Source organism: Apium graveolens, chromosome 5, assembly GCF_009905375.1.
Source record: "Apium graveolens cultivar Ventura chromosome 5, ASM990537v1, whole genome shotgun sequence".
Classification (NCBI taxonomy): Eukaryota; Viridiplantae; Streptophyta; class Magnoliopsida; order Apiales; family Apiaceae; genus Apium; species Apium graveolens.
Window position 1 is genome coordinate 55,617,575 of NC_133651.1, and position 9,457 is coordinate 55,627,031.

Genomic DNA, 9,457 nt, shown 5'->3' on the forward strand with positions numbered 1-9,457 from the left:
TTTTATAGAATTATACGTATTTCAAATATCCAGTATTTTATATTTTTGAATTATTCAAAATTTTTGGAGAATTTTGACATAAATTGTATATTTTATTGTTTTTAAAATTATACCCCGTAATTATGATTTTTGGGCCTAATTATTTTAATTACGGGAATAAAAACACCCTAAATTGATTTTGGGATATTTATTTTTCAGAAAATATAAATAGCTCATTAATTCTTTTATTTCTTTTTTATTTTCATTAAAAACAAAAAGCAAGAACATATTTTAGGGGTAAAATCCATTCAAGAACACATATTCAATGATTTCAGGAGATTGGTTGATCCTCTGATTACGCTCGAGTAACCAAATTGATCCTTTCATCACGCTCGTTCTTTTGATACCAAAATCAAGATCTGAGAGTAAGTATTTATAAAAATTGATTTTTGTGTTCTTGGCTTGAAATCCTTTTTGGATTTCTGATGATTGTTGAATGATTATAAGGTTATGAATAGCTTCAAAATGATCAGGAGAATCAATTTATATGTTTGGTTGTTTTGTTTTAGTCCCAAAATGATCTAACCAAGTTCTTGGTTTTATGTGTTTTAATTTTCGATTTTTACAGATTAATAATGTTATGTTGGTTGATTATGATTACGTGAATATTTTGTGTTGAGATATAGCTCCGTTTTGATACAAGAAACTCGAGTTTTGGTCCAGACACAAGTGAATTGAGTGTTGGCCGGAGTATTCGCCGAGATTGCTCGGGAATCGGCCGGAAAAGACGAACTAGTATTCGTTTGTAATGGCTGATGTTGATTCTGAATTGCTGGGAGGATTTAGGATAGATTAGGATTAAAAATTGTAGTGTTTAGTGCTGTTTTGGGCGTAGCCGGGGTAGTTTCCGGTGACCGGAACCGGCAACTAGAATATGGGTTTCCCAGAAACCGGCGCCGTGTTCTTCGTCTCCGCCGGCCAGCCACCCAACTCCGGTCTCCCTCTGATCTTCCATTATATAGAGTGAATTGTAGAAACTGTTACTACCAAATTTTCTTTTATTTTTTAATTCAAAATTCAATACTAATTTTCAAAAACATTTCTTTTATTTTCAAAAATCATGTATTTAATATTTTAAATTCTAAAAAAAATTATTTAGTTAATTATTTTAAATTTCAAAAACTATTTTCTTTTATTATTTTCTAAAATCCAATTTGATTTAATTATTTATAATTTATTTTAGTTAATTATTTATTAATTTAATTAATTAATTAAATCATTTAATCAATTGATTTAATTTATAAATAGTTAAATAAAATGTAAATTATTTATAATTAATTCTTATTATTAATTTATTTATTCTAATTTATTCTTATTTTATTCGTAATAAATAAACCGTTCGTCCGTTTAATACGAAACGAACGCGTACAGACTCAGAAAAATATTACGCTTCCAATAAAAATACTTTTGAGGCCTAATTTCTATGTGGAAAACACACCAACCTATTTACAAGCACACAACTCCTGGTCAAACCCAGAACTCAAGCCTGCTCTGACTTAGCTAAAAGATCAGAATAATAAACAAGTATGAGCGAAGAAATGCTCAGCAAACGATATGTAGTTTATAAGTGAACAACAATAACAATATCTGAGTAAAACTAGAAGTTGATATAAACTTTGAAGTTTAAGCGACAATTTAACAAAATATAATTATGTACTATGTTGTTCCTAATGATCAGTCATGAAACAGCACCTGTATCCCGTATCCATACCATAAATTTAGGTATCGGTATCCCGCAGCCATACCGTACATATTGGATATCCATAAAAAGGCATATACTCGCCTTGCAAGATATTACACTTTCGTATAATAGCTCACGCTAGACCAGCGCCTCAGCCTCTTACGCCTAACTAATAACCAATATACCAAACAATTTTGATTAAAGGAATCGTATCAATGACATCCTTATATATTTAACTCTCCATTTCACATGGTCCAGAGTTATCTCAACAACTGATGGCGAAATAACTAGAACAAATAGTTATTCGCTAATCTCATCGCAAAGTTTCACTGTATAAAGTATATCAGGATAGCATAGTTATTCACTATCTATCGAATCAAAAGATTTGTTCTAGCAGAATGATTGCTAGAATAAAAGAATTCCAATAAACAAACGACTATTGGTATCTAATGCGCTACCAGAGTATTTATAAATAGTTCTAATATTTTGAATATGTAAAACGATAAGCTATTCTGAATTTAAAATAGAGAAGAAAACTTGCCTGGTATGCTTGATAACTTTCACTATAACCTTGGCTTATGTCTGCTGGCTATAAACTTCGTCTAACCCTTGACTACGCTCTTTGCTACTCGATTTTATAAACAAAAGGACTATCTTAATTGACAAAATTAAACTCAATCGACGGAACTATATGTCTTGTCGTCTAACCGATCGTTTATAACTAATTATGGCATTTTAAAACTATAAACAGATAGCATGCATATCACATAGCACGTAATCATGTTATTCATATAACGTGTAATCACATATTTCATGTAACACATAAGTCAAATCGTCAAAAGATAGGTCTCAGTACGTTCAAAATTGAAATTAGGTCAATAACAGTGTTTATCGATCAGTTACCGACTCAGAATGAACTATATTTTATAAATAGTTAAATAAAATGTAAATTATTTATAATTAATTCAAATAATTCCTAAAAATCAATTTTAAACTGATCATCTGATCAATTCACTCCGGGGAAGCAAATTTTCTTTTGAAAAGTTTTGTTACCAATTCTTGGTTTCTCATTTAAAATAATCCAAGATTACAATTTATTACGCTACTAGCTTAAAATCCGTGCGATACTGGATCTTTTTTTAATATTACATACCTTTAAAAAAAATTAATTTGAATTGAAATATTAATTTGCTCATTTAAATTTTTTAAATGATATGATTTCATGAAAAATATATTACCTGTATATGTTCATGATTTGTTTAATAAGAGATATTTAAAAAACATGCATAGGGGCCTCACTGCTTTCAAATGGATCCTCCTCAGGGTCTGAACTATATTTTATAAATAGGTAAATAAAATGTAAATTATTTATAATTAATTCAAATAATTCCTAAAAATCAATTTTAAACTTTTAAAAATTATATTTTGGTATTTAAAAAAATCAATTATTATTATTAATTAATTTATTCCCATTTATTCTTATTTTATTTGTAATAAATAAACCGTTCGTCCATTTAATACGAAATAAACGCGTATAGACTCAAAAAAACATTCCGCTTCCAATAAAAATACTTTTGAGAAAAAATTTCTTTTGTATTACGAGGTCATTTGATTTGCAAGTCATTCTGAGTCGGTATATGATCGATAAATACAGTTATTGACCTGGTTTCAATTTTAAACATACTGAGATCTATCTTTTGATAATCTGATTCATGTGTTACATGAAATATGTGATTACTTGTTATATGAATAACATGATTACGTGTTACGTGATATGCATGCTATATGTTTACAATTTTAAAATGCCATGATTAGTTATAAACGATCGGGTAGATGTCAAGACGTGTAGTTATGTCGATTGAGTTGGTTCTGTCAATTAAGATAGTCCTTTTGCTTATAGAATCGAATAGCAAGGAGTGTAGTCAAGTGTTAGATGGAGTCAGTAGCTAGCAGTTATAAGCCAAAGTTATAGTGAGAAGATATTGAGTATATCAAGCAAGTTTTCTTCCCTATTCTAAATTCAGAATAGCTTATTATTTTACATATTCAAAATATTAGAATTGTTTATAAATACTCTGGTAGCGCATTAGATACCAATAGTCATTTGTTTATTGGAATTCTTTCATTCTAGCAATTATTCTGCTAGAACAAATCTTTTGATTCGATAGATAGGGAATAACTATGCTATCCAGATATACTCTATACAGTGAAGCTTTACGATGAAAATAGCGAATAACTATTTGTTCTAGTTATTTCGCCATCAGTTGTTCAGATAACTCCGGACCATGTAAAATGTAGAGTTAAATATATAAGAATGTAATTGATACGACTCCTTTAATCAAAATTATTTGGTGAATTGGTTATTGGTTAGCGTAAGAGGCCGAGGCACCGGTCCAGTGTGAGATATTATACGAAAGTGTAATATCTTGCAAGGCGAGTATATGCCTTTTTATGAATATCCAATATATATGGTATGGCTGCGGGATACCGATACCTATATTTACAGTATGGCTGCGGGATACCGGTGTTGTTTCATGATTGATCATTAGGAACATCATAGTGCATAATTCTGTTTTGTTAAAACGTCGCTTAAACTTTAAAGTTTATATCAACTTCTGGTTTTACTCAAATATTGTTATTGTTGTTCACTTATAAACTACATATCGCTTGCTGAGCATTTCTTCGCTCATACTTGTTTATTATTCTGATCTTTTAGCTAAGTCAAAGCGGGCTTGAGTTCCAGGTTTGACCAGGAGTTGTGTGCTTGTAAATAGGTTGGTGTGTTTTCCAGGTAGACTATTTTGGGACGTTTGACTAGCCTAGAGATTTGTAATAAAATTTGAATAGTCTGTAAAACTAATTAGACTTATGGCTTGTAATAACATTTAGTTTGTTTTAGTGCCTGTTTCATACTATAACCCGTGATCAATCCAGTTGTATGCAAGGGGTCATATTTATTATTCTATTCCGCTATGTCGATTATATTATGGTTTATTTGCTAGTGACTCCCAAATCTAGACCCCGATTTTGGAGGGCGTCGCACTATCCATCCATACTAGTTTCAATATCTGAGGTGCAGTATTTCTAAAAATTGATTTGATGTTCTTGAACTTGGAATTCGTTTTTGCTTCTTGAGTAATTTTTTGTTGTTTTTTTTATTGATAATTGTTCCTGGGATCACGATGAGTGATTTAACATTTTATTTTGTTAATTTTGGTTAAGGATTCATGAAGTTCGAGTTCTTGGTTATTTTGGTTTTTAAACTTTGATTTTCTGAGTTCTTGATGAATTGTTTGTAGGTTTTGAGAATAGTAATCGATTATATGTGTTACTAGCTTTGATTTTCCATATAAATCATTGAAATTGGTTCATTTTTCTGAGAAATCGATTTTCCGATTTGGTTCGTCGGAGATGGCTTGAACTTTGATCGAAATCGATGATTCAGTCATTGTTTGCTGTTATTATTGAGATTTCTGGAATTCTAATGATATGGGGAATGTTTTGGGACAAAATAACGGTGTAAAATGTATCATTTTGGCATGATTTTGGGGGTTGCCGGAGTTGGTTTTCGGTGACCGGAACTGGCACCGTGTTCTGGGTTCCCAGAATCCGGTGGCCGTGTTCTTGGTCCACCGGTCACCGGCCCCTTCCCCCGCTGCCTTTGACCTATTTTTCGGTTATGTCTGTTCTGAATTCTTGTTTCTATATTTTCTGTTTTAATTTTAAATCAAAATTCAATTTCTATTTTATAAAAATTATTTCTTTTAATTTTAAAAATCATTTTAGTATTATTTTAAATTCTAAAAATTATTTTCTTAATTATTTAAAATTCCAAAAATTATTTTCTTTTATTATTTTCAAAAATCCAATTTGGATTTAATTATTTATAATTTTTTTAGTTAATTATTTACGAACTTAATAAATGATTAATCTAATCAATTAATTTTATTTATAAATAGTTAAATAAAATATAATTTATTTATAATTATTTCAAATAATTCCTAAAAAAAATTTAAGCTTTTAAAAACTATATTTTGGTATTTAAAATTAATTAATAATATTATAAATTAATTTCTTCTCATTTATTATTATTTTATTCGTAATAAATAAACTATTCGTTCATTTAATATGAAATGAACGCGTATAGACTCAGAAAAACATTCCGCTTCCACTAAAAATACTTTTGAGACCAAATTTCTTTTGTATTACGAGGTCATTTGATTTGCAAGTCATTCTGAGTCGGTATATGATTGATAAATACAGTTATTGACCTGGTTTCAATTTTAAACGTACTGATATCTATCTTTTAACAATCTGATTCATGTGTTACATGAAATATGTGATTACATGTTATACGAATAACATGATTATGTGTTATGTGATATGCATGCTATCTGTTTACAGTTTTAAAATGCCATGATTTGTTATAAACGATCGGGTAGACGACAAGATATATAGTTACGTCGATTGAGTTGGTTCTGTCAATTAAGATAGTCCTTTTGTTTATATAATCTAATAGTAAGGAGTGCAGTCAAGTGTTAGACGGAGTCAGTAGCCAGCAGTTGTAAGCCAAAGTTATGGTGAGAAGATATCGAGTATATCAGGCAAATTTTCTTCCCTATTCGAAATTCAGAATAGTTTATAGTTTTACATATTCAAAATATTAGAACTGTTTATAAATACTCTGGTAGCGCATTGGATACCAATAGTCATTTGTTTATTGGAATTCGTTTTTTCTAGCAATTATTCTGCTAGAACAAATCTTTTGATTCGATAGATAGTGAATAACTATGCTATCCAGATCTACTCTATACAGTGAAACTTTGTGATGAGATTAGCGAATAACTATTTGTTCTAGTTATTTCGCCATCAGTTTTTGAGATAACTCCGGACCATGTGAAATGGAGAGTTAAATATATAAGGATGTGATTGATACAAATACTTTAGACAAAATTGTTTGGTGAATTGGTTATTGGTTAGCGTAAGATGCCGAGGCACCCGTCTAGCATGAGCTATTATACGAAAGTGTAATATCTTGCAAGGCGAGAATATGTCTTTTTATGGATACCCAATATGTACGGTATGGCTGAGGGATACCGCTACCTATATTTACGGTATGGCTGGGGGAAACTGGTGTTGTTTCATGATTGATTATTAGGAACATCATAGTGCATAACTGTGTTTTGTTAAAATGTCGCTTAAACTTTAAAGTTTATATCAATTTCTGGTTTTACTGAGATATTGATATTGTTGTTCACTTATAAACTACATATCGCTTGTTGAGCATTTCTTCGCTCATACTTGTTTATTATTCTTATCTTTTAGCTAAGTCAGAGCAGGCTTGAGTTCCAGGTTTGACCAGGAGTTGTGTGCTTATAAATAGGTTGGTGTGTTCTCCAGGTTGACTATTTTGGGACGTTTGACTAGCCTAGAGGTTTGTAGTAAAATTTGAATAGTTTGTTAAACTAGTTAGACTTATGGCTTATAATAATATTTGGCTTGTTTTAGTGCATGTTTCATACTATAACCTGTGATCGATCTAGTTGCATGCAAGTGGTCATATTTATTATTCTATTCCGTTGTGTCTATTATATTATGGTTTATTGGTAGTGACTCCCAAATCTAGACCCCGATTTTGGAGGGCCTCGCACTATCCATCCATACTAGTTTCAATATCTAAGGTGCAGTATTTCTAAAAATCGATTTGGTGTTCTTGAACTTGGAATTCATTTTTGATTCTTGAGTAATTGTTTGTTGTTTTTGTTGATTGATAATTGTTCCAGGGATCACGAGGAGTGATTTAACATTTTATTTTGTTAATTTTGGTTAAGGATTCATGAAGTTCGAGTTCTTGGTTATTTTGGGTTTTAAACCTTGATTTTCTGAGTTTTTGATGAATTATTTGTAGGTTTTGAGCATAGTAATCGATTAAAGGTGTTACTAGCTGTTATTCCCTAACAATACAACAAGAATTATAGAAGGGGGGGTTGAATGTAATTTTAGCTTCTTTTTCAAGATTTTAAAACAGTTCTTACTTGATAATATATATGTGTTTGGTTTGCAGAGTGCGGAATAAAGGATTTATGTGAATGAAAACACAAAGTAATAAAAACACGAGCTTTTAAAACTTTCTAGTGGATTTGAAAGTATCCACCGGATATATATATATATATATATATATATATATATATATATATATATCGAATGAGAACCCTGTGAAGCTCGGACGGCTTACAACTGCTTACAAGTAGAACAACTAAACTTACAGAGAAATGCTACATAATACAGCTTGAAAATGTTTCTCTGAAAATGTGTGTTCTTAGTTAGTTGCTTGCTTGTTGTTCTACTAATTACACTTGGTTTATGTATCACCAAGTTTACATAAAAATAAGATAAGATAATAAAACAAAATATATCTATTCTAACTTCATGCTACTTCACTACTCTATTCCAGCATTTTGAATATCTTCATAATCGCATGGAAATGGTAATGCTTTTTTGTTCTCAAATCCCTGCTAAACAGGATGCCACATTCCTTTTACAAACACTCGACACATGTGACTATGTTGTCACTGTCAACAAATATTTGAATTTGATCATCCGTCAGGTACATACCTGTCATCCATCGGGTAGTTTTGTTGATCATCCGGCGGGTAGCTATTTGTCACTTGACTCCATTTCACTTAGGCATAATTACAAGATATCTCATATTTACAATTAATCAACCTATTCTGCATATCTACTAGTAGTCAACATGACTCATATGCTCCTATAGAATCTACACAAGGGTGTTTGCAGAAATGTGCTACAATACTTATTATTACATAAGCTACTCACTCGATGGATGTCAAATCATCATCCGTCAGGACTATATTGAATCATCCGTCGGGACTATATTTGATCATCCGTCGAGTTCTACAAAATTTACTAAGTTAAATCTACTAAGGTGTTTTGTTTAATTTATCATCAAGTTTACAACATATTCCTAACAACCTCCCCCAATTTATGTCTACTGGAATTGTAGCCATAAATTAAAATACATAATAGAATTAGTAAATAAAAAAACATCCAAAAGATACAGAATAGAATTAGTAGATAAAACTGACAAGTGCTACAATATTTGCTGAAAATTTGAACATTGCAAAGTATATAAAAAGGTTGCTCACAATCATTATCAAGATGCTCCTCTAGTCTGAGCAGATAAGTCTATTTCCTTGATTGTTTGGATTTCTTCCCAAGTCTCCTGTTGTTCTCTTCTATCTGATTTTGGAGTTGTCTGTGAAACTCAAGTTCATCAGCTTCTGAGAGATCTAACATTTCTGGCATTTCCAATAGAGTCTCATTGCTAGAGATACTCAACTGGTCCTCCAAACTAAAGAATCTTCTTACTCCCTTTTCATCCCTGAATTCCATTAGCCAATAGGGCCTCAAATGCACTCTCTTTACTATGAAGGGAATTGACAGAGTTTTTCGTAGTGCATCTTTAGCTCTATTACTCATCAGCTCCTCAATCTTCTTTAGAACTAATCTCCTTGCAGTCACATTGTATCCAAAGTTCTTTTTGAAAGATGAGTAGATCTTTATTACAACAGATTGGCTTTCTAGAAGAATCCAGTGAAGTGGCCATATTATCTCTTTTTCTCCCTTATATTTAAACACCATCCTTTCAGGAAGACGTCTATGAGCATCAATTCCTCTTACTTCTTCCAATTCATCTAAGTAGAGGTTTATGTCAGA